Consider the following 20,228-nt stretch of genomic DNA (forward strand, 5'->3'; position numbering starts at 1 on the left):
CTGATTGGGTCGACCAGTTACTAAGTGTTGATTTGCTCTGGGTGATCCTCAGAAATCTGGGGGTACCATGTGCAAACTCAGTTTTCCTCTGTGCTCCCCTGGCACTTGGTGTCCAAGAACACAAGCTCTTGGTCTTGACCCTGCAGGGAATGTCCCCTCTGACATTCACCATGTGCCATCCGAGTGGTGCAGAGAGCTCTTGGTGGCCCAGGCCAGGAACCGGCTCCTGCTGACTGGCTCAAGTCAGGGAAGGCTCTGCTGCAGGGACCGGGCTCTCGTGAGGTCTAAGGCGTGGAGCAGGGCTGTCGCCAGAGTGCAGGGGACCAGAGGGTCTCCAAGTCCCCAGGCTCTGCTGCACATCGACCCACTGCGGCTTCTTTAAGGGGTGGGCTTCAGCCCTCAACCCTGAAGCCAGGATGGTCCTCGTGCAAAGAAAAACCTCCTCAGCCTTGGAGAAGGGGCCCCACGTGTCACCACATCGACCTTCCATTTTGTCTGTTCTGTGCAGCCGCCACATGGGGTAGAAGTCTTAAAAAGAGAAGCCGAGCATCTAGAGTTACCCCTTCATTTCCACCCCTAATAAATGATGATATTTACCCACAGCTACTGGGTACTAACTAGGTCTGTCCCAGGCTCTGTGTCCTGAAGTACTTTATATGAAATATCTTATTAAAGCTTTTTGACAACTCAAGGAACTAGATACTGTTGACATCCCATTTTACATCTGGGACCATAAGACCCAGAGAGGTGAAGTTACTTAACTAAGGTCACACAGCTGGTACATGAAAATGCAAGCCTGGGACCCAGGTATCCAATGTGATTTGTCCTTGATCTTCTTACTGGAGTTCCTGTGTGACTTTACAAGCGAATCTTGCATGTTGAAAATGCCAGTCTTTAGTTTAAGAAGCCAGTTTTCTACAAGCATCCATATGGAGGTGAAAATTGTTGATTAAAAAAATACACGTTGGCTAGCACCTGGGGATTCTAGCATCTGTGGGATTTCTTAACCTGTGTTGTCCAGAACCTTCACCCCTCCTCCCAGACCCCATCCCCATGGCACGCGCCTCCCCTGGGCTACCTACCATTCTCGGGATCCAGCTAGAAAACCTGGTGCTAAAACATTGCTCAATTTTAATTACTCTCCCAGCACCTCGCTGTCAGCTGCCCCTCTGAAATTGTTTTAATTGAAGTTCCCCGAATCCTGGCGAGTTCAGACGGAGTTCATCTCTAAGCCCATTCCGATTTCATTAAAGATTTGATCTTTCTTTTTTCACCAATAAAACATTTATTATCGTTATCTGTTTCGTAACCATTTTCTTTCTCCGAAGGGGTGGGAAAGGTGGGGGAAGTCAACCTCATCTTCATGCCCATAAGACAGAGCAGTCCGTCATCTGTTGATTTTCCTGGCACTCGAGAGGAGTCACATGCTAAAAAGAAATAATAACTATTTTCCTTGTCAATGGAAGCAGTCCTCATTCAAGAGGATTTTATTTATTTATTTATTTTAATCTGCAAGTGCACTACTTGTGAATTAGCAGCACACAGGTCTGGGGGAGAGAATCATCTTCCTGAATCTTGATGGTTTCTTTTTCTTTTTTGTTTGTGTGTCCAGAGGAGGAGCCCTGGGGACTCAAGGTCATAGGGAGATGGTGGCTCCCTCGCACCCACCCCTGGGAAACAAAGTTACAGATGAGCCACAGAATGCAAAAGTTAAACCTTGCCCCAAAGTAGCTTATTGACCTCCGAATGTTAATAATTAACAGTTAATTACCATTAAATCATCGTTGCCCAGTCTTGGCCGGGATCTCGATTGACACTCAGGAGTCAGGTCCCGGGCTATGTTTGTGATTATCCGCTGCGACATTCTCAGCAAACCCAATACCTGCCTCCTGCTCGGTGGATTTGAGTCACGATGTTTTTCGTTAAGGATTCAGCAGCTGCTCCTTCGAGATCTTTGTTTCATGTATGTAATATACTTAAAATGCACTAAATGAGAGTTTATAATATCATTATCTACAGTTAAAGATATTATAACTTCAAAACTGAAAAGAAAGTGCAGCCATATGTGGAAATGGTCTATTTTGTGCCCTTTTGACCCCCCTCGAAGTTTCAAGCGGACCAGACAGGCAACGGCACAAAAATCATAGGTCTGCAAAACCATTTTGCTATTTTAGCTCACGGTTGTCATGAAAGGAAACTGGGTTATTTAGACAGTAAATAACAACGGAGGACTAATTTATTTTGCTTTTTCTTTCTCTCTTAAGATTCTTTCGGTCCCGGGTTCCAATATGTTCTTTATTACATGGTTTGATAATTCAAGGATGGCTCTCCGTCACCCCCCACCACCACCCTGCCACCACCTCCTCCTCCCCAGCCCCCAATAACATGGGACTTGATTTAAAACTTCACTCTGAGCAGCCCCCGGGGTTATTAGGAACTGAGGACGGAGTATGGATTAGGTTTAAAAGTAATAAAAAAGTAGACCTGTTGGTTAGGTGAAAAATTCACTATCAGATTCCTGAGCGCAGGGTTTCTTTTCATGTGCAAACGGTACTAAATGAGGCATTTAATTCAACAAATCCAAAGTTCTGATCCGCCAGAAATAGAGACTGGGTTAGTTCAATTTGTAACAAACGATCCCCGTATGATCAAAGTCCTGAACGCTGATTTCAACATGCTGCTTAAATTAGTCTAACACCAAAGTCTTTGGCTTGGAGACAGTATTTGGAATGTCTTACCAGAGGAGAAATTCTTTCTCACACATGGTTCTAATATCACGCCATGCCAGTTTTGCTTTTTTAATGGGCTGACAAGAAGGCACGGTGCTAACTCTCTGACTCTGGAAAGTTCTGGTGCTGTCACCCGCAAACCAGCTAGGATAATTTTTCCTTGGCTTCCTTATTAAAGACTGAATGAAGGGATTGTGCGGCTTTCTTAATGTCACTTGGTCTGTTTGCCATAAATTCAGGTGCTCACGATGAAAGCCGCACTTATATTTCGCTGGGAAATGGAATCAAGGACCGTGCACCGAGTTCACAATAAATAACTAAGCGTGAGTTATTAAGTGAATTTCATATACCAGAGCCTTATTACATCAGCAGTTTAGATAATGGTCGCTGAAAATAATACACGGATGGACGGCCTTCGCGGCCAAAGCCAGGGGGTGGGCGGGTGGGGGGTGTCCAGAGGGGATCAGGGTACCCAGAGCCTGATGGGGTGGGAAGGGAATAGGTGGTATTTGAAAAAAAAAGAGAATAGGATATTTACATTTTTTGTATGCTGTTTGCCCTTGGAGCTCAGCGGGGAGACTCGCAGGCCTCTGGGCCAGCGCGATCCACATCACTCCAGGCTTCCTGCCTGCCATTGTTTGTTTTCTTGCCCAAGGAAGACTTGGGGTTGTTTAGACTATGCGCCTAATTCTAGAGGATGATAATTATGTTACTTCTAAACCACATATTTTCCAGAAATGGCTGCCCCATGAAAATAGCTCGGCCTGTGTGCGTGTCCAGCCTGGCTGGCAGCCAGTTCGATGCCCAGGACCTCAAATCTCCTGGTCACCCAGGGATGCTCCCGGTGACTGGGACCAGGGCGCTTGGCATCCTGGACAGGTCTGAGTGAGGGCAGGCAGGAGAGCTGAGGCTGACCTCCTTCCTCGGCTGTCCTGGTGGGTCTTGGGTGGACACGTGGAGCCCAGGACAGCATATTCTCAAGGGTGTTGTTCTGCAGAACGCCAGTACTACAAACGCTCTGCAGGAGGCCAGGGTCAACAAAATTGGGGAGATTCTGCAGCTCTGTTCTCTTTGGCATGATCCACCACGCACATGGGTTCTTCTTCCAGGTTATCCTGAGCCCAGCTCAAGCCCATCTGTCTCTAGGTCTCAAATGTACTCTATCTATCTATCTATCTATCTATCTATCTATCTATCTATCTACCTACCTACCTACCTATCAGTGCCAGGGATTGAATTCAGGGGCACTCGACCACTGAGCCACATCCTCATTCCTATTTTGTATTTTATTTAGAGACAGGGTCTCACTGAGTTGCTTAGTGCCTCACTTTTGCTGAGGCTGGCTTTGAACTCACCATCCTCCTGCCTCAGCCTCCTGATTCTCTGGGATTATGGCTATGTGACACTGTGCCCGGCTCAGAGGTACTTTATAGTATGAGTCACAAGTGCAGTGGATGAGCCAGTTACTTGTGAAGGAGTTTCATGATCTCAGCGTCCACTCAAGACTAAGTCCAGATGGTGGATCCTGTCTTCTGATGAATCCCTGCTGCTTAGTCCAATACCTGGCACATAATAGATGCTTAATAAAGATTTGAAAACTTGAAGAATTGAAAAAGTATTCATGAACATTCATACCAACTGGGGTGGGGTAGGGGATCTTGTAAAAATGCAGGTACTAATTCAGTTGGTCTGGAGTGGGGCCTGGTTCTGCATGTCTAAGATGCTCTCGTGGAGGCTGATTTTGAATAGCCACGGCTAGAGAGCTCTGCTATGTTGAACCCTAAATGGATTGAACTCTCTTTACCCCTCTCTGGTGCTCCACCAGGTAACACCTATGAGCTGAGACTCAGTTTGTTCATCTGCCACATAGTCTAAAGGCTCTCTAAGGGTCCTTGTGGTGTGAAACATCTGTCTGTGATGTGTCACTGTGATATTGTTGCGGAGTCATCTCTGGGATTGGGGGGAGGCTCTCCCCCTGCAGGTGATCTTAGGAGCTGCCTGGTAATTACTGAAACTCACTGGGGTGCATGGAGCATTGATGGAGGGGGTGCTCTCGGTCTGACTGAACTTTTTCAGGTTCAGTCAAGACTCCTGGGAGGCAGCTGGTGACATTGAGAAACTGCCCCTCCCTGTTTCTCTGAGCCTGAGCATGAAGGTGGGGTGATGTGACATTTCACGGATTCAAGATGATACAGGTGCAGGGGTCAGGGGTGGCGTGGATACCCTGGGTATGACAGGAGAGAAATGTATACGAAAAACTCTTATAATTCAACAGTAACAAAACAGAACTGCCCAATTTAAAAATGGGCAAAAGAGCCGGGCGCTGTCGAGCACACCTGTAATCTCAGCGGCTTGGGAAGCTGAGGCAGGAGGATCATGAGTTCAAAGCCAGCCTCAGCAACTTAGCAAGGCTCTAAGTAACTCAGTGAGACCCTGTCTCTAAATAAAATATAAAAAAAATGGCTGGGGATGTGGCTCAATGGATAAGCACCCTTGGGTTCAGTCCCTGGTACCAAGTAAATAATTAAGGGCAAAGATTTGAACGGATACCTCCCCCAAAAGATAAACAGGTGACAAATGAGCAAATGAAAAGATACTCAACGTCATCTGTCATGAAGACACTGCAACTTAAAATAACAATGAGATGTCACTGCACATCTATTAGAATGACCCAAATCCCCCAAATGACAACATCCTGACCGCACTGCAACTGGAGCCCTCGTCCATCCCTGGTGGGGATTCAGAATGGCATGGTCACCGTGGAAGTCAGCGTGGTAGTGATTTTACAGAGCTGAACCTAGTCTCACCATGTGACCCACCAACCGAACCCCTAGGTGTCTGCCTAATTGATCTGGAAACACATCTGTTCCAAATCCTGCACAGGAGGGTTCATAGTGCCTTTATCAATCATCGCCCCAAATGGAAACAACCAAGTTGTTCTTCACAGGACAAAGAACAGACCAGCTCTGGGACAGCCGTTCCACTCACCAACTGTGTTGCGAGGTGCAAGAGGCCCACCTGAGCTCACATCTAGCCCAGCACAGGTACCGAGTGCTGCATGTGGACATTTTTATATAGACATCTCCTTTGCTTTTTCAGCCAAAGGGCTGACACCCGCTTCTAGTTGTGATGTCCACACCTCGTGGCCCGATCTTCGCTCCTATTACCATCCCTCAAAGAATGGAACGAGGGCTGGAAGAAGTGGCTGACCCGGGACACTCTCCTGAGGGCAGAAAACATACACGGGTGGCTGGAGCATCCTGGGGTTGCAGAGAGTGAGTGAGGAAGGGCTAAAAGCCAAACAAAAATACAAACACAAAGAACCAAAGCCCTCCATGACAGGGACAGGGAAGGGTCGTAGGAGCCAAGGGGAGGAACGGAGAGGGTGAGAGAGAGAGAGAACAATATGAGCCACAAGTAAAGCCCTGGATTGTCCCCTGAAGAATAAATATCCCCGAGTCCTTGCTGTTATGTGATTGAATACATAAGTCAACAAGGAGGAGTAGAGCAATGTTCCATATAGAAGAGTTAGAATGATTATGTGGATGCTGTGCATTTAAAGAGACCTATAAAGCTGGGCGCAATGGCTCACGCCTATAATGGCTTGGGTGGCTGAGGCTGGAGGATCGCAAGTTCAAAGTCAGCCTCCGCAAGTTCAAAGTCAGCCTCCGCAATTTAGTGAGGCCCTAAGCAACATAGCAGGACCCTGTCTCTAAATAAAATACAAAATAAATAAATAAATAAAAATTAAAATTAAAAATAAAATAAAATAAAATACAAAAAAAAAAAGGGCTGGGGATGTGGCTCAGTGTTGAGCACCTGGGTTCAATCTCTGGTACAAAAAAAAAAAAAAGTCCATAAAGCTCCCCACCACTTCATTGTGGACGGCACATAGTAACTATTTTTGGGGGAGCAGAGGTGACAGGGATTGAACTCAGGGGCACTTGACCACTGAGCCACATCCCCTGCCCTATTTTGTATTTTTTAAGAGACAGGGTCTCACTGAGTTGCTGAGCACCTCACTGTTGCTGAGGCTGGCTTTGACCACACGATCCTCCTGCCTCAGCCTCCGGAGCCGCTGGAGTTACTGGTGTGTGTCACTGTGCCCAGCTCATCGTAACTCTTTTAGTCAGTTTTTTGTTTGTTTGTTTGTTTCTGTGACCAAAATACCCAAAAAGAACAACTCAGAGGAGGAAGTTCATTTTGGCTGCTGGTTTGAGAGATTCAGTGCATGGTCGGCTGACCCCATTGCTTGGGTCGAGGTGCGGCAGGGCGTCATGGAGGAAGGGCGTGGTGGGGGCGGCTGCTCCGTTTCCGGCAGCCAAGGAGCAGAGCTAGAGATGGGGCTGCAGGGAAGATGCCCCCTTCCAGGGCTGCCCCCAGCGACCCACCTCCTCCAGCCACGACCCCCCTGCCCACAGTTACCCCCGGGGTCTGTTCAACACAGGATGGAAATGACAGTCCAGTCACTTCACCTCTGGGCACTTGGGGGCACCTCTCATCCAGACCACAAGAGCAGCTGTCTTCCCAGGAGCTCAGCAGAGAGAAGGAGACAGACGAGGACCTTCACGGTGGAGAAGCCTGGCCGCCAGGCATCGCGCCAGGTGATGGAGGTCAACGTCAGCAGTGACACGTCTGTGGGTGGGATGTGAGAGGTCAAACCCCACCTCTGTGCTCATCCTCCTTAAAACCCATCACCCAGGAGCATCCTAACCACGGGAAGGTCCTCAGACAAATCCCATCTGAGGGACATTCTGCAAAATCCTGATCAGCGCACCTCAAAACTGTCAAGGTCACGGCCAAGGAGAAAAGGTTGAAAAATGGTCACAGCCTAGAAGCCTAGGGAGAGAGGATGATCTGGTGTATCCTGATGGGATCCTGGGACCAAGGAAGGTCACCTGGGGACAACTGGGAGGATCCCAATAAAGTATCAACTTTAGTTAATAATAATGTCTCCCTATCAGTGGTGATCTGTGACCACTGTGCCAGACTGATATTAAGGTGCAAAGAGTGTGGAGTGTACACTCTCTGTACTGTCTTCACCACAACTTTGAGCAGCTACAAATCCAAGTTTATTCAAAAATTCATCATCTCTCTCTCTCTCTCTCTCTCTCTCTCTCTCTCTCTCTCTCTCACACACACACACACACACACAATCATCTTCAGTTGGAACTGAATTGGGAAGAATGGAATTAGCTTAACGTGAGCACCTAAATGTGTCAGGCTCTGTCCTAGACTCCCTTTGCCCTGAGCAAATGAGCTTTTTAATCTTTTCAACAGCTCTGTGAGAAATAAATTATGATCAGATTTTCTAGGTGTGCACAGAACTAGGAATGTGAGGGAAGATAGGAAAGAACTAGGAAGGTCAAATAGCTCTAGTGGGGAAGAGTGAAATCCTGCACAACTATAGGCTTTTCTCCTCTGCATCAAAATGCACAGGAAATTGTCAAGGATCCTCTGAATTGAACCTCCTTTATCAATTGTGTTGGGGGCCTGGGATTGGAGGGTATTTCTGTGCAGAGTCTGAAGCCTTTGTGGTTGGAGACAGAGTGGTGTGGAGCCCTCGGCTTAAGGAGAACAACTAAGATTGGGGAGCTTCCTGGGTATCTGGTATTTTTGTCTGTTTTCTGTTGCTATGACAAAATACTTGGGACTCGGTGATTTATAAAGAAAAGAGGTTGATTTTGGTTCACAGTTCTGGAAGAACAAGAGTGTGGAGTCACCATCTGCTCAGCCTCACCTGGCTCTTCCATGCCTGGTGGAAGGAGGAAGAGGTTGCATGCAAACAGAGGAAAGGGACTCAAACTGCACTGACAGCTGACCCATCCCTGAGAGAAAGCCATTAATCTCTTCATGAGGACTTCGTCCCCAGGGCCAGTGACCCCTCAAGGGCTGCTACCTCTCAACACCGTCAGGTTGGCGACTGTGTTTCAGACCACAGCAGAAAGGGTCCTTCCCTAGCTCAGTGTTTCTCTCTGGTTGGAAGAAGGGCCTGCCTAACAGCTCTCTGTGGGGAGATCATTCAGGTGCCACCAGCAGAGAGGTATGGCTCTGGTCTCAGGTCCCTCTTGCTCTGTTGTTCTGGATCACGAATTCCACAAACTCTTCCCTAAAGTGTGAGGCTTCCCAGTCAGAAACCTTGACCCTACTCTTTGATGTCATTTCTCCCTCTAGGCGCTGGATCCTGCCTGATGACTAAGGTTACTCCTCTGGGGTTCCCTGTGCCAGGTCTGCTGCGACCATCTAGGGCCAAGGGCTCCCTGCAGCCAACCCGGGTGCCAGTGCTCACTCTGGCCTTGCTGGCTGGCCAGCAGTGGGTGCCTGCGCTCAGACAGGGTTTGTACCCCAGGGCTGCAGCTTCTGAGCCGAGCGAGGAAGGGAAATCTGGGTGATCATTCCAAGCCTCAGTTTGCTGGTCTGTAAAATGGGACAAACGACAGTTCCAGCTCATAGGTTATGTGAAGGGTAAATGATGGCGTGCTTAGCGCTGGGCCAGGACAGGTGCGGAGGAAGGCCAACATCGCTCTATGATCACGACTGTCCTAAATACGCCTGCTTGTTTTATGCTCGTCTTTTTGCAACATGAAGTGCCCCTTCCTGTCAACCTTGGCTGGATCCAATCCTTCCCTCCCTTGTGCCTTTTCCTGATCTGCACTTTCTCTTTTCCTGTACTTAGTGCAAAGACTCTGCTGGGTGGAGGTGGAGGAGGGGCTCAGGTCCCCAGGTCCTCAGGGAGGGGTGGAGGGGTGGCTTTGCTGCTGGCTTGGGAGCTGCTTCTCCTGGTTTCCAGGAGGGTCCCTGGTGGGAACTGCCTTGAGCCTGGGCGTGGCTGTGGCAGGGGAGCCGAGGAGGCTGCTTCCCCGACCTGGTCACTGGTGGGTCCCCTCTCTCCCTGCCCGAGCACTGCCTCGCACCGCGGCTCAGGAGCTCGCTCCTGCTGCCTAGGCAGCCCCCACCAGCCTCCCGCCCCAGCTCTCCGTCTCACTGCAGATGCTGCTGCCATGGGGGCACAGGGTAGCCTACGTGACAATCTGAGAATCCAAGGAGGAGCAGTCCCTGAGCCCTCGGTGCGGAGATGGGACGGAGCTCCGAAGGGGCTTCCTGCTCCTCGCAGACTTGGCTTCTCTGAACCCTGAGTTGAGCTGCGGCTCGCCACCCCACATCCTGTATTTTGACAACTGCATCCTCTACTCTGAAATAATTGGAACTGTAGTTGGTAATTTTCCTTCTTGAAGTGTTATTTCAAGAAAAGAAAAGAAAAAAAAAAAACCTTTAGAATATTCAACTCAAGGAGTGCATGCAAATTTGCAACAGTGGATGAATCTAAATATCTGTACCCCCCTCCCCCGGGTCACCCAGAACTTATACTCACTGGGGCCAACTCGAGAGATCAGAGGCTCAGGCGAGGAGATACGGGTCTCCTTTCATCTTCTAGAATTTGGAGAATAGATACTTCATTTCTGCTCTTCATCATCATCACCATCATCACCTTAACCATCCAACCCTTTCCTCTATTCAATTTTTAAAAATGGTTGTTCTAGAAAGTTCCGGCACAACAGACTTAAATACCTTTCAATCTCCTTTCAGCAGAAAGAATCCAGAGACACCCTGGGTCTGATAAAGCTGCTCCTCTCCTTAAAAATAAAAAAAGGCCACTGGGATGGGGTTTAAGTGTCTTTGTTCCCTCGATTCAAGTTGCCAGAGATACATGTCATTTCGAGAAGCATGGAACTAATTGAGGAGTATGTCCAGTTCTTGCAGAGGTGAACAGGGCAGATAAATAAAAACTCCATCGCACATAAATCTTGGCTCCCAACATCAAAGAAGCAGGATCCTGCTAAGTGTATTTGTATAATGCAGTAATTTATGCAAAACGCAGCTTTGATAAATGTCCCCTAATTTATTGTCATGTATCTCAAATCAAAGTCAAACATTTACAGCTTGCGTCTGAAGGAAGCCAGGCCTCGGAGAGCCAAAGGGGTTTGAAGTAGGTAAAGCTGTGTTGGGCAAAGGTTAAACAGGGTCTGGTCTGCATGTTAAGAACTTTCTACAAAAATGGCCAAAAAGAAAAAAAAGAGGGGACTAGTTTGGCTCCTAGACACAAAGTGGGGCAGAACTGTAGGTATTTTTCTTCCAAAGACAGACAGGATCCATGCACTAAAATGTTCTTAAGGGAACAGAACAAAGGGCTAACACATACCCTTTTACAGATTGTTATAATATGGAAATAACAGTGATCGTCATTTATTGCATGACTCTATGTCAAATGTTGCGCTAAGCGCTTTGTGTTCTTTTTCTTGTCACTTGTCAATGGAGACCTATGAAGGGGACGTTCTTGCCATAAGACCCCCTTTTTTTTGGTACCAGGGATTGAACCCAGGGGTGCTTAACCATGGAGCTGTATCCCCATCCCTTTTGATTTATTTTTTTTTAATTTTGAGTTATCTCATATGGGGGTCTCATGAAGTTGCTCAGAACCTCGCAAAGTTGCCCAGGCTGCTTTGAACCCACAATCCTCCTGCCTCAGCCTCCTGAGCTGCTGGGATCCGCTGGCAGGCACCCAGCTAAAGCCGAGGCTTTGTGATTACAGAGACCTGGATTCAAGTCCTACCTCTGCCAATTTCTGTGTGATTCTGGGCAAATCCTTAACATCTCTGCTCCTCCAAATGCACATCTACCGAATGGACTGCACAGCCGTGCCCATCGTGGGATGGTCATGAGGATGAAATGAGTCACCACCTGCCAAGCCCGTGGCAGATGTGCCGTCAGTGGAGGTGGCTGGAAGGTCATTCTTACTGGTCACTGGTTGTCATTCTGGGGTCAGCATCTGAATGATCGTAGAATTCCCCCAGTCAACCTCTGGGAAGCAGACAGGATCCTAAGGTGCTGGGCAGAGGAAGCAGCCTTTGTAACATGGGATTTTTAATTTCCAGGCTGCAGGACTCTGCTCCCCCGTGATCCCTATAAAATAAACTTACAGCCCAGGCAGTAGCGCCTGCAGACAACAGCTGTTTAAAAGATTTTCCTGCCCATCTGGAGGCTTGGCATGGTCTTCGGGCTGGTTCTAGGAGCAAGGCTTTAGCTCCGTGATTCCACCAGCTGGTAACTGGTACTGCAGACCCACAGGCCGCGCTCAGCCTTCTTTAATGAAATAGAGAGAGGGACCGACTCAGAAAGGGCAGGATGGTTCCCGGCCCAGGGGGGGTCAGCCCCCAAGACCTGCATCGGGACGCTGGGGCTGGTCTCTGTCCAAGGCGAGGCCCTCGGCAGTTGTTAATCTCATGACTGGGGTGTGTGTGGGTTTACAGGGGCTTGAGGACATGTTTGTCATCGACTTGTCGGCTTCGCTCAGTTCCGATTGCCATGGATGTCACGGGAGGACCCGGCTCTTCCCACCCAGATGGTGGCGGGGATGTCTTTCCACTTGACTTTTGAAGCATGCAACCGAAGAACTTCCCCAGCACGTACGTGCTCCTCTGGGGTGGAGGGCGGCATCCCCAGCCTTCAGCGTGGAACCAGGTCACCAAGGATAAGCCCAGAACAAACTCTTCCTGATATCCTCCTGTTGGAAAGGAAGAAGAACAGAAAGAATCTGATCCCCGGGGGGTGTGGGGGGGCAGCTGCTTTCAGGAAGACCAGCTCTTGGTGATGAAGACCTGGGAGCCTGTTCTGTGACTGCCCCCAGCTCTGCTTTCCCCATCTGTACAATGGGCATTGATCACAATGTCCTTTTAAAAGGAGCTTCCGGAGCCCAGGAGACCAGCGTTGATGGAATCATCCCCAGGGGAGTTGACACTCGTGACCATCCCTTCCTGGGTCTCAGTTTCCAAATCTGTAAGAAGGGGGGAGGCTCATTTTCCTCCTGATAGAGCTGCTGTGACAATTCTTCAATACCAGCTGGTAGGGTCCTCACTCGGCCACTAGCCCGCCCCTGCCCCTCACCCAGCCTCAGGGACTGGTGGCTTAAAACTGAACTCAGATACCAACATCCACGTCCCTTCTCCCACGGCTCTGCCATCCGAGCTAAAATCCCACTGAAAAACCGGGGAATTTTTAAAGGCTGTTACAGAAAGGAAGGGTGGCCTTCCAAGGGCATTGGTGAGACTCCCCAAGGCCTCCGTGGGAGGCCAGATCCACCCTCAGGTGCCCGGACTCCTTCAAGTTCACCAGGCACCAGCTGCCCCCTGTCTGCATGGTCTCTGGCCTCCAGGGTGAAAAGAGGGAGGACTTACTCCTGGTCCTAGGAGGGTCCCAGTCAAGAAGAATGGACAGAGTTCCTCCAGCCAGTGCCCCCGGGGCTTAGGGAATCCTTCAGGGTCACAGAGGTGAGGACAGGGGGTCAGCAGCTGGCCTGGTCTCAGTCGGTGCCAGCGCCAACCCGATCTCCACCTCCAAGGGCCTCCCAGAAAATGGCCCCCACCGGGCCCTCTGCTGAGGTTGGAAGGAGCCCGTAGTCTCCTGCGGCCAGTGGGGAAACGAGCTGCCCATTTCCAGTCCGAATAGCTGCTGCCCAGGGATTCCGCCGACAGCCCTCGGGGTCTCCAGCTGCCTCTCTGGGGGCAAGGAGGCCCATCTAACGGTAGGAGTGGAAGTGACTTGTCCCCTTGGCTTCTTTTCCTCTTTTCTTTTGTCTTTTCTCACCCCCCCTTCTTCATTTTTCTCACCCCCCCCCCACCCTCCCTCCCTCCCCTCTCTGACTTTTAACTTTCCTCAGCTGTTTGGAAACTTTCTTTGGTCTCAGGCAGGACCTTGCTAAACTCTAAAAGTCCAGGGTGCTTTTGTGCAAGTTAGAAAACGATGCCCCCTTCAGGCAGGCACATGGCTTCTCAAGTGGACAGTGGAAAATGGCTCCCTTTCCCCTGAGAAGCTGCAGTGTTACCCCGAGGGCCCTGCTTCCTAACTGCTGCCCAGCCCGGATGTCAGTCCCCACTCACGCATCCCGAGAGTCTTGCGTAGTGTGCAACCTGCACATCTGTCAATGGCGGCTCTGTCCCTGGGCCTCTCTCCTCCTCTGCCATCCTGGTGGCTTTGAAACTATTGTTCTCTCTGGTGTGGTGGTTTTGTCCCTCATTATTCTTCCTGAGCTCGTTATAATGTGACTCCACTTTGAAATCGTGTCGCCCAAGGAGGGGGCCTGGAAATGAGACAAGTCCTGTGGAGGAACTTGGGGGCAGGAATGGGATCCCCTTGGCACCAGCCTTCTCCAGGGTGCACAGAGAGGAGAGAGGCAAGGGCAGGAAGAGGTGGGAGACGCGGGGGCTGGGCTGGATTTCTGCTGGGGTGGCCCACAGGGGCTGCCCATTCTCCAGAGCGCGCCTCCCGCTACCTCTGGGCACCTTCTGGGCGAGCAGGCTGCATTTCCTCCGGGCTCAAGCCCTGGGCTGGCCCTGACCGGGAATTCCCAGTCCTCCTGGACACGGTGCTCTGCAGATTATATGGCTCTGTTCTCAGCCCTTGCCAGCCTTTGGGGGCACGGTTTGCATGAGGAAGGGTTTGTTTCTGTCTGACCTCTTCGCACACCTACTGTGTGTCAGGTCTCGAGAGGTAACAGTGAGCAAAGCTTAGTAGGTACCAGCTCTGGGGGGGGACCCCAGGCAGCAGGAGCCCAAGACAAAGAGCACCAACCACCAGGTGAGCAAAGGGGGCCCCTGGAGAGAACAGAGATGCCCGAGGATGTGGATCAGGGGCGCAGTGGAAAGGGTTGAGACGGGGAGCCTTCCGATGAGCCACGGCAGGGACCTCTGAGAAATGACATTGGACCTGAGGTCCTCTTGGTGAAAGCTGTAGGGACAGGCCGGGGTGAAGGGGGGACCTGTAGGAGTGGATTATTAATTTATCTGTTCATTTGCTTCAGTGCTGAGGATCAAACCCAGGGCCTCATGCATATTAGGGAAGGGCTCTCCCACGAGCCACATCCCCAGCCTCTGAGTGTGGATCTTAAATCCAAAGTTCGTAGCGTGGGGAAGGACCCGTAGGTAGGCGTAGTGACAACCACCCTGTGTTAAGCGGCTACTCTGCTCTAGGTATTTTATAAGCATTGACCCTCCTGAAGATCCAGACGAGGAAACTGCCGTCTCATGGCCCCCAGTCACCCAGCCCGTGAACAAGCCAGCTGAGCTAAGGTTCCCACTCAGCCCTCCCTCTCCCCCGGCTGCCGGCCAGCCTTGTGTTCTGGCTGCCCGAGGGCGGGGTTGTTGGCTCGCTCTGCATCTTATGTCCCTTCCTGGGCCAAGGGACCTCTGAGCTCCAGGCCTGGAGAGGAGAGATGAAGCCGTCTTTTGTCACGTTCGCTGGGGATGGTGATGAAACTCTGTCCTGTGATCACTTCAACAGAGCCCGAGGGAGACACAAACAAGCGCTGGCCCGACGTACCTGTGCCCCGCACGGTGTTTCGGCGGTGCCCAGCTTCAGGGCTGGCAGAGAGAGAGACCAAAACATATTAATTAGTCCTAATGGAAGCTCCTTCTTTAAGCTCAGGGGTCCAGAAATGGCAAATCAACTTTTATTTTGGACAGGCTCCCAGACCCCTTCGTCTATGTGCGCGTCTCTTAAATCTAAGAGTCCACGTGGGCAAGACGTGGGGCTGAGGACCGCTGGGACTATCAGAGGCCCTCTGACCTGGATGAAGGGGCACCATGGGGTGGGGCTTTCAAGCAGGTGTGTGACAGAGGCGGAGGGGACGTGAACAGGGTATCCATAGTGGACACGAGATACATTTTGCATGCACACATAAATTTATATGTAAAATCAAGCACCTACTGTGTGCTTGGAACTGGGAGTTTGGCACTGAGCAAAGTGGTCGTGGGTCTCACATTCTAGAAGGGGAGAGAGACCATCAATAAATAAGCAGATGATCGAACACACTCCTGTTCAGAAACTGAAGGAGACAAGGAAGTTGATCAAAAGACACTGCGGAAAAACCAGGAGAAGACTTTGGATTGGGTTTCCCTGCGGGGTGGGGATCTCTAGGCCTAGACCCAAAACATGGGCAAGAGAAAGAGAAAAGTCTTCCAAAAGGAGCAGGTGATCCCAAATTGAGAAATCACAAAGACACATGAGAGTCCATGGTCATAACAGTCTCTCAGAAGGGCACCCAAACCAAGCTCCGTTCCCCTTATTTCTTTCACGACATTGACTGCAAAACAGGTATTGGTATCTAGGTGCAGGCCGGGGCTTTGTGAGGAATTCACTGTGTGACCTTGGGGAAGTCCCTTGACTGTTCTTGGCTGCTTCTTAGAAAAAGGACCAGATAAAGCATAAAGATGTCAGAACATTCAATGTCACTAATTCCCAAATCTAACAGATCAAAGCAAACCTCCGGATCGGTCGCTAGGAACACGTGATTCTCCCGGATTCTGACCTGGGATCACAGCAAAGCTTTGGAGCTAGAATTGCGCTCTCGGTCTTGATCCCCAGCTTGGCCCGCTCAGGAGCCCTGGGTACGTGTCCTGGCCGCACCCACATGTGTCTCTTGTTAGTGTTATTTTCTTAGTGGCAACTGTCCTAAACCCTCCCCCTTTTAGTCTTGAGTTACTCAGCCTGGTCTCACTGTCACTGACTGTCACGTAAGTGCCATCATCTCCAGCCAGTGATTCAGGGGGTTATTTTATTGATTTATTATTATTTACCTTCTCAGCCTCCCCCCTCCGTGCCCAGGCGTTGGCTACGGCCCTCAAACACGGAGTGGGCCACCAGAGTGCTGCTTTCCAACCCTCCAAGACTCGCGTTTGAAACTTTGCTTTAAGAAAGAAGAAAGAAAAATGCTTGTCGTGGGGCTTCAGGCCTCTAGTGTCTTGTCCATTTTGTCCACGTGGGATCCCGGAGGAAGAGCAGGAGAGTGCGGGATGGTGTTTGGGGACACTGCAGAAAGAGCCGTGGGAAACGAAGAGCCAGGGGACACCGCCTTTGGCTTAGGGCTGCGTGGCCTGCAGCTGGAGTCCAGGTAGGTCACTGACAGGACCCACTCCCGGGGGGACCCAGGACGGTGGCCCACTGGGCTGCAGGCTGGTGTGGAAAGGGAGCATCCACCATTGGCTGTGCCTTCTCAGACCCTGCTGTCATGATGGAGGGTCAAAGAAGGAGACCCCTTGAAACGCCCTCTGCAGGGCGCCTCACCTCAGTTGACCAAATTTTCAGTCGTGCGTGCCACTTCCGGGTTCTGGTGTCCTGTGGTGTCCTGAGGTGTCCTGTGGGGTCCTGTGGGGTCCTCTGCAGGCTGCACACACCCTTCCTCCACCCACACACCCCAGACCTGCAGGCCCGTGTCCTGGATGATCCGTGAGCTGATTTGTGAGTTCCGCAGGCCACGTTTAACAGACTCGTTTTTTTTTTTTACAAATGTACCAAATTTTTGGTGGAAAATTTTCTATGGGTTGTGGTCATCCAACTTCCCAAGGTCAGTTGAACAGCCTGAAATGGTGGCTTTTCATTTTTTAAATTTTCCATCTTGACTTTGTGGGTAGATGCCATATAATCCAACAACGCCGAGTGCTGAGTGCTAAGCCCTGTCCCAGGCCTCCCTCCCAGGCTGTCACACTCCCCAGAGGGTCCCCCTGCACAGGTGCAGATACACACTCCAGGCATTCAGTCCCCCTCTGTGCAGGGCAGGATGCTCACCTCCGTGCCCCTGCCAGGGGGGAGTGGCTCTGGGGCGCACTTCCGCCCACCAGGCTGCCACCGCTCTTTACACCATCCCAAGAAACAGTTAGGAGGAAAGGATTTGGAAACCTGGTGAAGGAAGCCACACACACCCCGGAGAAGAAGGTAGAGGGTGGCCCTAGGCTTCATTTGGCAAGTCTTTAAAAATGGAATACTTATGTATTAAAAGGGAAAGGAGGGGCCAGGGCTATAGCTCAGTTGGTAGAGGGCTTGCCTTGCATGCACAAGGCCCTGGGCTCAATCCCCAGGCCTACAAAAAGTGTCGGGGGAGGGGGGTATTGGGAATGGAGCCACCATTTGACCCAGCTGTCCCTCTCCTCGGTCTATACCCAAAGGACTTAAAAACAGCATTCTACAGGGACACAGCCACATCAACGTTTACAGCAGCACAATTCACAATAGCTAAACTGCGGAGCCAACCTAGATGCCCTTCAATAGATAAATGGATCAAAAAAATGTGGCATATACACACAATGGAATATTACTCAGCAATAAAAGAGAGTAAAATCATGGCATTTGCAGGTAAATGGATAGTTAGAGAAGATAATGCTAAGCGAAGTTGGCCAATCCCAAAAACCAAATGCTGAATGTTTTCTCTGACATAAGGAGGCTGATTCATAGTGGGGTAGGGAGGGGGAGCAATGGGAGGAATTGACGAACCCTAGATAGGGCAGAGGGGTGGGAGGGGAAGGGACGGGACATGGGGTAATTAATGATGGTGGCATGTGATGATCTTTACTATCCAAAGTACAGGTATGAAGACACGAATTGGCATGAATATACTATGTGTACAACCAGAAATATGAAAAATTGTGTTGTATATGTGTAACAAGAATTGTGATGCTTTCCGTTGTCATACATACATTTTAAAAAGTCAAAAAATTGGGGGGCTGGAAAATTCTCGAATAATAGCAATTCAAAATTGGAAGGACCTTGGGATTATATTAAGCCATCTCTGAGAGTGATTGTGACCTTCGAGAGGAGACCCATGGTAATGATGAAATATCTCCTCACTGATTTCTTTTTTCTTTAGAAAGTAAGATAGAAGGTGACCCGAGGGGAAGAGGAGAGGAATAGAGAGACGGAGAGAGAAAGAGGAGAGAGAGGGTGAGAAAGAGCAAGTCCAGGCTTGGCCGGGGTGGAGGGGCTCCTGCTGATGCCTCCACGTGCAGGTGACCGTGTCCACCAGACCCTGAGGAGAGGACCTTCGAACCCGCAGCGGCGAGTCCACCCCCTCGCGATCCTGGAGATGGAAACCCCGACGTCTGCTCACCACCGCACATAAAGGGGACTGCTGTGGCCCCAGGATGGGACTTTTTAGAGCAGTCAGCGTGTGGAAGGGGGTTTGTGCACCTAGAGCTTCAACTCAAATGGGGACCCAGGTCAGAGCACTCGGCCCCAAACACGCCGATGTGCAGACGCGGCTTCCCTGGGGTCCGGGTAGGGGTCCATCCCTGTGCTGGCTCGGAGCATTCATCCTTCCATTTCAGCATATGTGACCCCCAAATGGAAGCTCCCCTCTGCTGAGAGGATGGTCACTAATTTGAGAGACAACCCACGGGTAGGCGTTCATGGTCACTAACTAAAATACTCAGCGGAAAATGATGGGCAGTGACTGACACAATATTCACAGACGGCTTCTGCTGTCCTCTGCCGATAAGGACCAGGGACCCTGAGAGGGACCTATGATTGACTGGTCTCAACATGAAGGAAAACTTCTACTAAGGAGAGAGAGGAGGGGGGCCAGTTCTCGGGAGGATGTACAAACAGCGAGTCTCCTGGTGGCACGTGTGGGCCTGTGGATCCCTCCGGGGGACTCTTGTTGCCTATCTTGGTGAAGCTGTTTTTGTCCTGGTTGCAGTGTGGCATCCCTGGACATTTCTGTCCTGGGGCTTGACGTGGAGACAGCCCCTCTCAGAAGTGGGATCATGCAGTGTTTGTTCTGTGCTCGGGTGAACCTTGGTGGCTGGCATTGGGGCCACATGTTATTGGCAACATGTCTCTAATAAGGCTGAGCTCTGGATTTCACATCAGTGAGTCTAGGGCACCCCAGAGCACTGCTGTCCTTTGCAACATGTGACCCGAATGTAAGGCAAAGAAACTACCCTGTTTTGGGGGTGTCGAATGCTCCGAGTCAAGTAAGTCCCACCAGCAGGTCTCTTAATATGGTTGGAGACCACTTTTTAATTCTGTCTCTCTTTCTTAGGAAAATCAATGGGAGACTAGTTCCTCTTCGCCTACCCGTGGGTTGTCTCTCAAATTCCACAATCACTTTCTAAGATTGCTTAAGACAACATTGATTTGGGTTGTTCAATCGGCAACAGGGAGTTCTACGACTGGGAAGCGTCGAATATTTTCAACCTCATAGTTCATGTTATATTAGTCGAAAACATATTTTTTAAGATGTGTATTATTAATGACACAATAAAATCTCATTAGCGGATGGGGTTGATAGATGTGGTTTATCTAACATTAAGCAGAAATTGACATCTTGAGGGGAGTATCAAGATTCTGTGATCCCAGACACTGATATTGAACAAGCAGGGGCCAGGAGCAATCCGCTATTGATTAGATGGTGCAAGTAATTATATTTACCAAGCTGTTTTATTGGGTGGGGCAGAAGGTGAGGTGGTTCTTCTACAGAGTGGAGAGAGAGCAATCAAGAGAGACAATGTTGGCCAGAGCTCAGAGCCAGGGGGGTTCTCCGGGCTCTGCTCCGGTCTTGCCCCGTCCTCATCAGTACTTAGTAATGCAGCTCGGTGCCTTCTGCAGTCCAGATGCCTGTGTTCCCTGGCAGTCTCTTGGAATGGTTTGCAGCTGGGCTATGCACTCACATTCTAT

At 50.2% G+C, this 20,228-nt stretch overlaps 2 long non-coding RNA genes across 3 annotated transcripts; one reads left to right on the plus strand and one right to left on the minus strand.

Moving 5' to 3' along the window:
- Positions 1 to 1,292: 1,292 nt before the first annotated feature.
- LOC124086571 (uncharacterized) lies at positions 1,293 to 2,626 on the minus strand. 2 transcript variants are annotated; one of them, XR_006849836.2, is made up of 3 exons: positions 2,485 to 2,626; positions 1,772 to 1,986; positions 1,293 to 1,427 (listed from the first exon to the last, which is right to left on the minus strand). It is a non-coding gene; the product is annotated as an uncharacterized LOC124086571 (long non-coding RNA). The 2 variants fall into 2 exon arrangements; XR_006849835.2 differs by lacking the exon at positions 1,293 to 1,427 and adding an exon at positions 1,459 to 1,670 and having other exon boundaries at positions 2,485 to 2,625.
- On the plus strand, positions 1,854 to 19,823 carry LOC124086572 (uncharacterized). Its single transcript, XR_006849837.2, has 3 exons — positions 1,854 to 1,963; positions 16,366 to 16,671; positions 18,421 to 19,823. It is a non-coding gene; the product is annotated as an uncharacterized LOC124086572 (long non-coding RNA).
- Positions 19,824 to 20,228: the final 405 nt, after the last annotated feature.

Source organism: Marmota monax, unplaced genomic scaffold (genome assembly GCF_021218885.2).
Source record: "Marmota monax isolate L192 unplaced genomic scaffold, Marmota_monax_Labrador192_F-V1.1 WCK01_AAM20220418_F8-fsc00024, whole genome shotgun sequence".
Lineage (NCBI taxonomy): Eukaryota > Metazoa > Chordata > Mammalia > Rodentia > Sciuridae > Marmota > Marmota monax.